At 31.1% G+C, this 14,367-nt stretch overlaps 1 non-coding gene across 1 annotated transcript; it reads right to left on the reverse strand.

Annotated features, from left to right (window-relative positions):
- Window positions 1-10,063: 10,063 nt before the first annotated feature.
- On the reverse strand, window positions 10,064-10,147 carry TRNAL-CAA. The gene has a single exon. It is a non-coding gene; the product is annotated as a tRNA-Leu (tRNA).
- Window positions 10,148-14,367: the final 4,220 nt, after the last annotated feature.

Below are 14,367 nucleotides of genomic sequence, written 5' to 3' on the forward strand. Positions count from 1 at the left end.
TATTATTCGTTTTGTTCATCATATTATGTTTATGTTTGCTTCATTTTTTATATAATATTCGTTCATATTTCGTTTGTCACTATTTGTTCATTAATATGTTTAGGGTAAATACTTTGTTTTGAGCTCCGATTTGTAAATATTTCATTTTAGTCACTGCTGGGCATTTAGTTTAATTATTGTTTAGTCCTCCATGTTTATGGTTATTTTATTTTAGTCATTAATATTATTTATGGGTTATTTACATTTCTGGTGCATGTATTATTTAGTATTTATGATTTGGGCTCTGGTTTATTTTGTAATTATTGTTTAGCCCTTTTAGTTTCTGTTAGTACAAGTTTAGTCCTTTAAATTTCTATTTTTGCTATTTTAGTCCTTTAAGTTTTTATTTTTTCTATTTCAATCCTTTGAGTTTCTGTTTTTGCTATTTTGATCCTTTAACTTTCTATTTTTGATATTTTAATCTTTTAAGTTTCTATTTTTTGGTCCTTCAAGTTTTTATTAATTATATTTTGGTCCTTTAATTTTTTATTATTTTGTTTTAATCCTTTCTGAATGTATATATTTAACATGTATATTTTTAGGTATAACATTAAATAAATGTTGTTATTTTATGTTGTAAATATTTTATTTTCCATTTGCAATCATATTTGTTTCTATTTTATTTCCTTATTTATTAATATTATTTGAATGTTTTTCAAGAACACCGATTTGTAAAATGAGCGTGGAAAGCTTCACTTGGTCGAACTGATGCGATCCAATACGACATTTTAACAAAATATGAACTTGAAATAAATCAACTTTATTTTGTTAATTAATTCATCTCGTATTTTAAATCAAATAACCCGATGCATGTTTCTCTAGATAACAATTTATTTTATTTCACGCAAATGTTTATTGTCAATTTATATTCGAATCGCATTTTTTACATAGTCAAAGGTAGAATATTCTTTTATGAATGAGAAATGGTTGAAATAGCTTTCCCGATGGAGGTTTGAAAATTTCAAGATTTCTTATTGAGTTAAATGATTTTCTTTAAATAGATAATTCGAAGCAAATTAATTGTATTTCAATAATTGGATTATATTTTAACTATATATATATATGATTCATGATTTCCACCATTTACAACAATGTGTAAGTGATACAGTACCAATTTTGGGCGTTGTGGGGGTGCTAACCCTTCCCCACACGTAACCAACTCTCGAATCCTTTTAAATCGAATCTTTGGTAAACGCAGACCGATTTTTGTCTAAAAAATGATTTTCTTAAAATTGTTTTAAAAAGACGTGTTTAGGTATTCGACCTACCTAACCCAAAGGTATATGGCGACTCCTTTTCTATTTAATCCAAATTAATTTCAACTCACCAATTTTTCCAAATTAAAGTCATAATCGTTTTTAAAATAATATTTAATTGTTTTATCAAAAAATGGTTATGATAGCTTGGTGACTCCACTGGGGACTTTTTTAGAGAGTCAGGCTTTAAGTTGCTTTTACATTGTCTTAGTCGTGGAAATTATAAGTTCAAGTCTTTAGTTAACTTATGATTCATTTATTGAAGTTTTTAATTGCTTCATTTTTAATTATCGTACTAACATTTTAATTTTTAATTTCAGCTATGTCCGAGTTTTTGTCGAGTTTTTTTTTCTTTTCTTTTCAGTTTTTGAGTCAAATGTAGGTATGTTCCTCCTCACACACATTACTTGCATTTGCATAACATAAGCTCTAGACACGAGTGTTGATCCAAATTAGTCGGGGTGAATGCTTTACTCTCGTAAGAATTTATTCTTCGTATGAGTTTTAGCAAATAACCCATGGGATACATACCTTATATCTTTATAGGGATTTATCCCTCGTATGGGTATAAGACAGTGAATCCCCTCGAATTGAACTCGTTCCGTTCGAAACCTATAATGGGTGAGGATCGAGGGTTTGGTAGCCAAAGGGGGCACTGACGTCAAGGGTAATTCGAGTACCTTTTTTCCTTTTAAAGCCAAAACCATGCATATAGTAAACTGTAGAACGGTCACCCTAGGTATAGCTATATCGAACCTATATCCGTCAGTAGGTACCCAAACTAAGTGTACACAAAGGAGGAACATTTCTAAACCCTTATATTTTGCTTTAAGTTCGTAAAATATTTTTTTTGAATAAAAGCATGCAAACTAGATACCATACGGTTAGGATTAATTTATTGATTAATCATTGTGGGTAGAAAGCATGTCTGGGTAGGATTATTATCTAATAAAAGCATGCTCGGGTAGATATCATGATTGGTAGGTGTTATATTTATCTGTAGATAGCATCTTTTAACTCTATTTATTATCTTGCTTGTACTTACTCGTTTCTCTCTTTTGTTTGTGTCATTTTTCATCCTTCTTTGCATTGCATTACATCATCAATAAGAGATAAAAGTTTTCAATCAAGCAGTCGCATATACAGACATGCACAGAATGTTAAAAGAAGTTCAGAGAGTCCAAGAATGAGACTTGCTCGAAGATCATGTAGCATCCGAGACTGAAATGATGATCCAATGATCCCAGGAGTAATCCAGTAGTAGATTCTTATCTACAATAATTCCAACACTAACCACCAAAGAGTGACGCACTGGCTTCAGCACCGTCAGGGAAGTAACAGAATTAGGTTACAAAATACATGAGGGGCATCTTCGAAGATGAAGATCTGAAATGAAGTACCGATTCACTTTAGAATCAACCATCTAAGCGAAGGCATGTCTGTAAAGTGGACTGTCTTGTAATGTGAAAACTTTTATTTCTGGTGAAAATTATTCTAAGATATTCATCGTTGGGATCAACATTTTTGCATCTATATTTGCATCTTTGCATTTTGCATTTGTATTTCATTTTTAAGAATTTTCATATGTATCATAAAAACATGGAGTTAATTCGTGGATGATTCGATGAAGTGGCCCTAACCACATTGAGAATAGAAGGAATAAACTGAAATCATTATGGTGGGAGCTTGTTCGGATGGTTGCGGGGTTGAGTCTTCCAGGATGATTTGAGAAAAGAGTCCCCATATCTTGAGGGTTATGATGTTAAAGTTATCTAGGAAGTTCCAGACATTCCACTGAAAACTGTAAGGCATTGAACCGCAAGATCTAGAACATGATGGATTCAAGGGCATGGGGGAATCCAAGAATGATGGGGCATTGTTTCTATAATTTGTATTGAGAGCATTGTTTTGTTTGAACTCATTTTTGTTCTGTCTTTAATATTTGCCTAAATATGTTTAATTTTTTGATAACTGAATTTATGCTATCTTCTAAGGTTGAATAATTGAACGAGTTTTAATCTTTAGTTCTTCGAATATCAAATGAATTACGGACTCTCTTAATTCTTTAAGAATTATGGATTTTTGACATATGGCAAGATTAAACCTTTCTTATACAATCTAAAACCCCAAAATAAAATATCTCAATTCTTTACCCGAAATAATTCATGGTCACTACCAAAAGACCAAATTTTGACATTACCTTTCTTTGAGAGTAAAACATTGTTTATATCTTTTTCGAGACACAAAAGTCATACTTTTACTTTTCATTGAGCCAATAAAGTCATACCATCGTCTTCCTAGACGTAAAACCGACATTTTTCTACCAATAAAACCTAAAGGCATTGAGTACAAGATGTTCACTGGAACATGAACCTTTCTACAAGAAGACACAACGTGGGGAATCTTGCATCAATTTTTTGAAGTTGAGCTTGTACGATTGAGACATACTGGAACAAGAAGCAAGAAAATAGAATTAATTCAAAATAATTCTATCATGCATTAATCACATTGTTTTCATGTGAATAAAATTAATTAATCCTTAAAATCTATCCCCCTAAGGATACCTCTTCTGTAAGGACTTTTATGTATGAAATGATGAACGACATTCTTTCATTATCCCTTCACAACATGAGAAAATATATATCCCTTGTGTCCCCATTTGAGCCTAAAATATGTTTTCTTCTGATTCAACCCTAACCAATGATCACCCTCCACACTAGGGGGCAAGGTGGAGGAAATCTACTCGCATGAGTGAAAACATTGATCCAGATGAGATATCGAAAGGTGAACCAAATTCCAAGTGTGAATATATAATCAAAACAAAGAGAAAAGAAGCAAAGAGAAAAATAGATAGCAAAGAAGAAAAAAATCAAAGAAAAAATAGAAAGAAAAAAATAAAGAAAAAGAAACAAAGACAAAAAATCAAAGAAAAACAAAGAAAAAAGGGAAAGAAGCACATGCAAAGATTCTCTCGGGTCAAATGATGCATCAAGCTTCAAACTATGAGATTGATCAAGCACAATCATTCCAGAACCAGTTCGCCAGACGATCATAGAACATCTAGAAAGACGCATATGAGCATATCCAAATTGAGCAAAACAAGATTGAAAGCATCAGAATGAATTGATCCTTGGTTCAATTACCTTTAAACATTTGTTTGGGCCTTTTATCCATTTCTTTCATAACCATGGACCACAACCTACATTATGTGCCTTAAAAGTCTCTTCTAATCATACATGAATTTTTAAAAAGAAGAGACTATCTTCATATTTCATCCCGCCCACCAGGATTAATCTTTTATTTAAAAAAATGTTTTCTAAAATCTTTAATGTATGACAGAGAAAAATAACAAAGGGGGTTCAAGACGTAAATTCTGAATAACATATTGAAATCAAAAGAGGATTCGAGTTGAAAACCTGAAAAGATGACTCGAATATGAAGATGGTGCAACTATTGCATAGAAGGCGATCACATAAATCTCTTGATAAGGCATCACACAACCTTAATGAGAACATGAGAGCTGGGAGTTGGAAAACACTTCCACTAAATGAGTACAGAAGCTACTCCATCATATCAGTGAACAACAAATAAATGAGAATACCAAACCTTTGACCAAAAATAACCACTTAAGATTTTTTTATCCTTTCCTTACTTAACCATTTCTCAAAGATAGAAATAATCTTGATACTTGTCAAATAGCTATAATTTATTTAAGGATTAAAATTATAATTAATTCTTTGATATCTAATGAACTCTTGTTTTATGATTTGTCAATTGTGAAACCTTGAAAGGGGTAATATTTTTAAATCTGTGATTAAACATTTTTTAAAACTCTTTTAATTGATATTTTCATACTTGTAAAATAAGAAGAAAAACACTTTTCAAACAATACAATCTCTCTGTAGTGGATCTTGGTAGTTGACATATGGCTCTCAGACACGAAGTTCATGCTTAGAATCAGTGTTGAAGCAAGAAATGATGAATGATGGGGCATCTTTGGAAATTTAACATCGAATGTTGGGGAATCTTTACAGATTCAACATCCTGATGTGAATGATCAGATCTTCTGAAGGCATTTCCCCCACTAGTAGGAACAAGCAAACTATCAGTATCATTTGATGTTATTTCTCTCGAAACAAAATGTTGTCTCGCTTGAGACAGTTTTCTCTCAAAACAAATTTCGTCTCACTTGAGACATAACCCATCTTTGTCTTTGGAAACAAAATTTTGTCTTTGGAGACAGTTTCTTTTGAAGAAAAATCTTTGAGTCTGTTTCTTTGGAGACAAAATTTTTTCTCTCTTAAGATAATATCTTTTGAAGGAAAATATTTGAGTCTATTTCTCTTGAAACAAAAGTCTTTGAGTCTATTTCTCTTGAAACAAAAGTCTTTGAGTTTGTTTCTCTTGAAACAAACATCTTTGAGATTGTTTCCCTTGAAATGAATTTTGTCTATCTTGAGACAGTCTCCCTTGAGACATTATCCCTAAATATGGCATGTCATCCTCATCACTAGGAACCATGTCATCCCCCCAATCAGACCTCCTCATCACGTAGGAGTCGTGTCACCTCTAGATAATCAGCCGTCCTCATCACATAGGAACTGTGTCATCATTCCTAAAGATGGTCTGTCGTCCTTATCACGTAGGAACTGTGTTATCCACCGACCAGACCTCCTCATCACGTAAGAGCCGTGTCGCCCCTAGATAACCAATCGTCCTCATCGCGTAGGAACCGTGGCATCCCTTTAGACGGCCATAACTCTTCATCACGTATGAGCCGTGTCGTCCCCAACAACAAACATTATCAAATTTCAAAACCAAAAAAAGAGAATCAAACAAAAACTGATTGTCTTTTTTATCTTTGTCCTATTCTTGTTAACACAAGAATGTGAAAAGAGAGGCAGATGTAGACACCCGTTTTTGTCTGGGTCTCGAAAAAATATTATATTATTATTAATTTATTATTATTATTGTGTTTATTAATTATTATTATTAATATAAATATATATATTTTGCAGGCCTAATGCTCGAAGCCCAACAAGCCCAGCGCCCAAGTGAAAACACAATTGGCCCAATCCAGAACACCAGGCTTACCCACTCAACAAATCGACCCAATGGAAAACAATTGGAGCCTGATCCAATTGAGACCCAAACCGACCCCAACATCCGACCTAGCCCCCTAGGGTTTCTAAAACCTAACCCTAGGGATATCATATTGTTGTCGCTGCCTGCTTATCTGCGCATCTATCAGCCTATCAATCTGTAGTACAACAACAGTAAAAAATAATAAACAAGCCAGATCAAAAGCAAAATAAAATAGATGATATCCCAAGGCAGATCTAAAAATTATGACAAAGTTATCTCATCGGTGGAAGAGAAATCATCACAAAAATTACACAGACATAGACAAATAAGATGGAAAAGGCAGATGAGAGAATGAGAACAATTCGAGGAATGGGAGAAAATACAGAGAGAAGAACGAGAGGGAAAAAATCGAAAGAAAACCCAAATGGATTCCACCCAAACAGAAACAAAATAGAGATATATCGAAAGGAAAAAAGATAGAAGAGAGAAGAAGATACATACCTCAGTCTTTGCTCGTCGGAGGCAAAAAGGGTCGTCGTTTCTCTTTTTTTTCCGAAATGTAAAACTCTAGATCTAGGGCTCTCAGGGTAGCTTTAGGTTAAAAGAGTTTAGTGGTTAGGTTGAGGGTGAAGAGGGGAGTGCTCGAGGAGTCTTTTACTCCCTTCAGCAGCCGTGGGTCGAATTCGGTGAGCGGTGGCCTCCTTTCCTCTGCGAGGGAAATTTGAGAGAGTCTGTGACTCTCTCTCTCTCTCTATTTTATGAGGAAGAGAGGAAAATGAAAGGGAATGAGGAAGAGGCCCTATTTTGGGACTTATATCCCCTGGTCAAACGGTGCCGTTGAGGGGGTGTGCCTCAGCGTGTTTTTTTGCTTAGGGGATAATTATAATCAAAGTTCTCATAGCTTTGTATTATTCACCCGTGTTTTCCATTTTCTAGGGAAAATCACAGTTTAGGTCCTTATAGTTTTGTAATGGTTGTAATCTGATCATCTTAATGAAATTTTATCTTTTCATTTCGGGCTCTGTATCTGTTTCATATTTTAGTCCTATATATATTAGTATTTTATATGTTTAAATATTTAGATTTTGGATGTTAATTTTGTGTATTATTCGTTTTGGTCATCATACTATGTTTCTGTTTGCTTCATTTTTTATACAATATTCGTTCATATTTCGTTTTAGTCACTATTTATTCATTAATATGTTTAGGGTAAATACTTTGTTTTGAGCCATGATTTGTAAATATTTCATTTTCGTCATTTTTGGGCATTTGGTTTAATTACTGTTTAGTCTTCCGTGTTTCTGGTTATTTTATTTTAGTCATAAATATTATTTATGGGTTATTTACATTTATGGTGCATGTACTATTTAGTATTTACGATTTAGGCTATGGTTTATTTTGTAATTATTGTTTAGCTCTTTTAGTTTCTGTTAATACCAGTTTAGTCCTGAGATTCTATTTTTACTATTTTAGTCCTTTTAGTTTTTGTTTTTGCTATTTTGATCCTTTAACTTTCTGTTTTTGATAATTTAATCTTTTAAGTTTTTGTTTTTGTTTTTGTTTTTTTGGTCCTTCAAGTTTCTGTTAATTATATTTCGGTTCTTTAATTTTTTATTGCTCTATTTAATTCCTTCTAAATGTGTATATTTAACATGTATATTTTTATGTATAACATTAAATAAATGTTGTTATTTTATGTTGTAAATATTTTATTTGTCATTTGCAATCATATTTGTTTCTATTTTATTTCCTTATTTATTAATATTATTTCGAATGTTTTTCAAGAACATTGATTTGTAGAATGAGCGTGGAAAGCTTCACTTGGTCGAAGTGATGCGATCTGATACGACATTTTAACAAAATATGAACTTGAAATAAATCAACTTTATTTTGTTAATTAATTCATCTCGTATTTTAAATCAAACAACGCGATGCATGTTTCTCTAGATAACAATTTATTTTATTTCACGCAAATGTTTATTGTCAATTTATATTCGATTCGCATTTTTAACATAGTCGAAGGTAGAATATTCTTTTATGAATGAGAAATGGTTGAAATAGTTTTCCCGAATGAGGATTGCAAATTTCAAGATTTCTTATTGAGTTAAAGGATTTTCTTTAAATAGTTAATTCGAAGCAAATTAATTATATTTCAATAATTGGATTATATTTTAACTATATAAATTCGATTCATGATTTCCACCAGTTACAACAATGTGTAAGCGACACAATACCAATTTTGGGCGTTGTGGGGGTGTTAACCTTTCTCCACACGTAATCGACTCCTGAATCCATTTAAATCTAATCTTTGGTAAACGCGGACCGATTTTTTTCTCTAAAAAACGATTTTTCTTAAAATTGTTTTAAAAAGGCATTTTTAGGTATTCGACCTACCTAATTTAAAGGTAGACGATGACTCTTTTTCTATTTAATCCAAATTAATTCCAGCTCACCCATTTTTTAAAATTAAAGTCATAATCGTTTTTAAAATAATATTTAATTTTTTTATAAAAAATGATTATAACAATATCTTATGAACTCATTAATGGATGTGACCGAGTTCGTCCATTTACTTTTTGCCCATGTCCCAATTCTTAATAAGACTAGATCGAATAAATGTTGTATGTCGCGCTTGTTAAAAATTACTTCATAACGCACCATCCAGATGGTCCAAACAATATGAACATTCCAAGACTCTTCAAAGACTTCGGAATCACAATGACAAAGAAGATGATTTACTATTTCTTCACTTTTGTTGCGCAAAATCCAGCATACCGAGTCTGAAACATTGATTCCACGCTTACGTGATTCTACCCGAACTGAAATTTGACCCTAGACTCCTCTCCAAACAAAGAAATCCACCTTTGGTGGAGCCGAACCGGCCCATACTAGCCTCCACGATCGATCAAGTAATGCACCATCACACAAGGTTTGCTCACATAGAGCTTTGGGAGGATATATCCCAGATGAACTCCCTGTCCACTTCAAGTAATCCAGATTTGCTGAGTTGTTGGCAACATTAGATATAGCATTCAAGAAGTTTTGTCATTGGTCCTTCTCCCAATGGTCTGCGAAGAATAATAGACCGCTCCAATACTCCGTTATTTTTTGGGTCAAAATCACTTACCTTGCCCTCCTTTATTGGAGCAAGAGCAAATATTCAAGGAAACGTTACTTTAAGCGAAGAATTGAGGAATAGTTATGTGTCTTATTTGTTAATATATAATATTAATTAAGAATATTTAGTATTTTTTCAATAATTATTGGTATTTAATTTATTAATTGCTTAATTTGGATCTATTATTGTAAATGTTTATTATAAAAGTGATAACTTAATATTTTTCATTCATAATATTGAAATTCGAATTTCTAAACTTATTTAAATGATCTAGCACTTTTTTTTTACTAAATCAAATTATGGTTAATATATTTGATAGTTTATTAATTTCACTTGTATAAATATAAAACTTCAGCTGTAACAAAAAATAAATGAAATCTGAGGTCACAGCAAAGGATAGAGTTGGTGATACATTTAGAGACGATGTAACTGAAGAGTGTGTTCAAACAGACAGCCATTCTCATACGTAAACATGTAAACAAGTTTTTTTTTGAAAGAAAACATGTAAATATAATTCTGTTAAACACAGGGCCAAGATATATGTTTCATTAACAAAAGAAATAAATGTTAGAAGTGGGAATTGAACCAACGCCCTCTTTCGAGGACCAGAACTTGGGTCTGGCGCCTTAGACCACTCGGCCATACTGACTGTTGATAAAGCTTAAGTTACAATTAAAGAAGATTTCGTGAAATTATTATTAGGATTGTAAAAAAAATGGAGTTGACAGAAGCCAAGTGAAATTATCATTGAGGTTTCTTTGAAAAATCTTTTTTGTGTGTGTAATTACGTGTATGGTAATATATTTGTCTTGATGAATTGGGCATAATTAAAGTCTTTTAACACAAACCAACTTATCTCAGTGGTTAAAGGAATCATAGTTGTTCTTAGAAGTCACGAGTTCGAATACCAACGATTGCAGCAGGTGATTGAGCGTTCATTGTCGAATGGTTGAGAATATTTAGCATAGATACTACTTTGTAATCACCTTAGTTTAATAAAAAAAAGTCTTTTAACACGAGGAAAATGAGAATAGATATAATTACAAGTAGAGTTAACCCTGATTTAGATAAAAATTTTATCGATTTGAACTTAACCTGAATATTATATCCATCAATCTAATACTCATTTCGAGTTTAGGGAAATTTCATTTTATTTAAATTTTAAAGTAAAAATTTGCTTTCAAATTGATACAAATAAGAAATATATTTTTATACGGTAAAATAAAGAGTTAATTAAAAAATAGAAAGAGATATTATAATAATTATTTAAAAATTGATCATGTAATATCTAAACCCTTCTAATTTAATAAATTGACTATCCCTAGGAGGGTAGTTACAATATTTGTATGAACATAAAAAGTTAAAATATCATAAATAATTTAAGGGTGACTTGAAATTTTAACTTTTTTCAATTAGTTATCTTTTTACTGATGATCACCTTTTTTGTTATATATATATTTTATATATTTGACCTTTTCAATATTTCTCTGAAGTAAAAAAGGGATTTATCTTTTGACAATTAGAGTGGGAATCCAATTCAAAGTTCAACATTTCTCCCCTTAAAAAGTTATGTTCAGCGGTGAGTGTAGGGTCTTTTTTTTCAACCCTTTCATGAGGAATCCTTTGGATTTTCTTTTCTTATTCAATATCCAACTCTGGCTATTAAATAGAATGATTACTATTAAAATAATCATATATTTCTATACTACATAATTGATACTTTGATTAACTATTTTGCATGAGCCAAATTATTTCGGTAGTTAAAAAATTATCGTTGTTCTAGATATTACAAGTTCAAGCACCAATGTCTGAAAGAGTGATTGAGTATTCATTGTTAAATGGTTGAGAATACTTAAAACACATAATAATTTGTAATCACATTAACTTAATTAAAAACTTATTACTATTTTATTATAAAAATTTTATTTTAAATTTAATTTACTTTATTCATAATATCATAATTAAAGATTTTAATCTTCTAAAAATCTAACATGACATTTTACTAAATTAATTAATAATTGATAATCTATCTTCCATTTCTAATTAGGATAAAGTACACAACACAAATGATCCTCGATTATATGATGTTATTTTGTTAAGTTTATTGACTATCAAGAGTTACAAAATGATCCCCTCAACTATAGGTCACCTGATTATTCATTATGTTCTAGATCTACTTTATTGAGTCATCTAACTATTAAAAATTACAAAATGATCACGCGATTATTCATTATGTTCCAAATTTATCTTTTTTAATTAAAAAAAATTGACAACAATCCGAGCTTGATGATAGTATATTGTTTGAGATAAAAGGATGAGATTGTCATAAATTATTTAATAAAAATGAAAAATTTGGAATATAATGAATAGTCAATGATCATTTTGTAATGTTTAATAGTCGGATTCAACAAAACATCATATAATCAAAAGAATATTTTATAACTTTAATATTTGAGGTAGTCGGGGACCATTTGTTTAATTAACGCTGGTGTTGAGTTAAAAAATCAAAGTTAATCGCTCTTAAAACAACTTTATGTAATAAAGAAAAAGAAAGGAAAAAAAACTTTAAACGACATCATAATGACAAATAGGCATATGATTAGCATATAAGGTTGTCAAACTTTACCTAAAATCCTAAATAGAAACTACAAGGGAATAATAGTTGTTGATGAAGAAGATGTAGGGGTTGAATCATAATGATTTAGACTATAAAAAAACAATAAAATTAATTGATAATTTGTAGTGTATGTATTTTAATGTGGGGGCGATAATCATTGATCGGTCGGAGTTCATTTTAAGATTTTTTAGATTATACATGGAGTATTTTCATAAAGTTTTTGTATTATGATCAAATTAAAAGTTTAAACCAATTGCTATAAGGCTAGACTTATATATTAGCTTGCTTTTACTTCTATTAGCCATTTCTCCCGTGTAGGAATGTAAAGAGTAGGGTTTGAAAAAACTTCAACTCAAAATATTTTTAGATTTTGATCGATCTAAACTCGAACTTGAATATTTAATACATGAAAATCTTATATTACATTTTAAAAAGATAACATAAATGTTAATATTATTAATACTTTAATTTAAAAAATAAAATTTTAGTATAATATATTTTCGAGTTGTTTGCGAATTTTTCGAATCGAGTATCGAATAGATCGTTTCGACTCCGTAAAATTTGATTCGAGTTGAGCTCAAATCGAGATCATTCAACTCAAATATTAATCAAACTTTAATCTAATTAAAATAAAATAATTTATTATATATCTCGACTCAATTATGGTCCTACTCCCATAAATCATTTAGGCTTAATTATAAAATAGGTGCCTAAACTATTGCGTTTTTCATGAATAGATGTCTAAACTATTTTTTGAATGATCTCGGTGTCTAATGTTATGACTTTAGGTGCCCAGATCGTAAACGTCATCAATTTCCTCGGTTGAGTGACATGTGTCACATTATGATAATTTTAAAAATTTTATTTAAAATTAAAAAACTAAAATTATATATTTTAAAAAACACAAATTTTTTGAAATAGACCCAAAACTTTGAAAACATTTATTTCAACCTCTAAACCCACGTCGACTACTGTCATTTACCGTGGACGAAGCTCCACCCAACCTCACCTCCCCTGGCGGTTAATACCCCTATGAAATTGCGACCAATCGATGGTCGATCAATGACTAATAGATGTTTTTGCACCGTGCGAATCCTAGGATAAAAATCGTTATCCCACATGATTCCAACGGCTAACTGTGACAACTATATCGACGAATAACTATAAGGATGGCAGAAAGTACGTCGGCGGCAGTGGTCATGGCAGAAAAGGGTGAAGGTAATGGGTTAGGGTTAGGGTTAGGGTTAGGGATATATTATTTTTAGGTTTTTTTCAATTTATGAGAAATTAGAGTTTTTTAATAAATATGATAATTTTTTTAATAATAAATAAATTTCAAAATTACGAATGTGACACATGCCACTTAACAGAGAAAACTAATCGCAATTACGGCTTAGATACCTAAAGTAGTAATGTTTGTAACTTAGACATCTGAATCATTAAAAAATAGTTTAAGCACCTATTCATTTTTATGGGGTTGTCTTCACGAGCCGTTTGTAAAAAAAAGATAAACTATGCCAATAGTCCTTTATGTTTTTGGTCTGACCGGCTTTGGTCACCGAAAAAAATTAAGGGGAAATGGTCACTAACGCCATCGATTCTTCCGATTTAAGTTCCTAACGTTATCGGTCCGTCTGATTTCAGTCCCTAACATTATCGGTTCATCCGATTTCAGTCCCTAACATTATCAGTCTATTCGATTTTAGTCCCTCAGCCATGTTAATGACTTCAACAAAAGAGACTTAAAATAAAATGGGGTTAAACAAACTTAATAACATAGAGACTTAAATTGGACGGATCGATAACTTATGATACCATTTTCCCTTAATTTTTTTCAATGATCAAATTCAGTCAGACCAATAACAAAAGGACTATCGGCATAGTTTACCTAAAAAAAATTCAGCAGGCCATATTGCTCTGCCTCTCGGTAAGTGGAGCTGTGGACTCTCTTCCGCAATGAATTTGGACATTAGTTTGGAGCTTTGAAAACAAGCACACACGTGTGCATATCTATTTCCTATTTTTTTTAATATAAATTTAAGATCAAAAGGGCAAGCTTTGTATTGTTCCCAAAATCTTGTGTTATATGTTTGTAGACATCAATTTTTCCATTTTAAATTTAAATTTATTATTATTATTAAAATTATTATTATTATTAATATTATTATATTATTTATTAAATATTACGAAACCCAAAACTGAACACGGATACAAATCCCGGAACCCAAATCACGACCCATTTACAAACCAAA

Source organism: Hibiscus syriacus, unplaced genomic scaffold (assembly GCF_006381635.1).
Source record: "Hibiscus syriacus cultivar Baekdansim isolate YM2019G1 unplaced genomic scaffold, ASM638163v2 tig00110945_pilon, whole genome shotgun sequence".
Classification (NCBI taxonomy): domain Eukaryota; kingdom Viridiplantae; phylum Streptophyta; class Magnoliopsida; order Malvales; family Malvaceae; genus Hibiscus; species Hibiscus syriacus.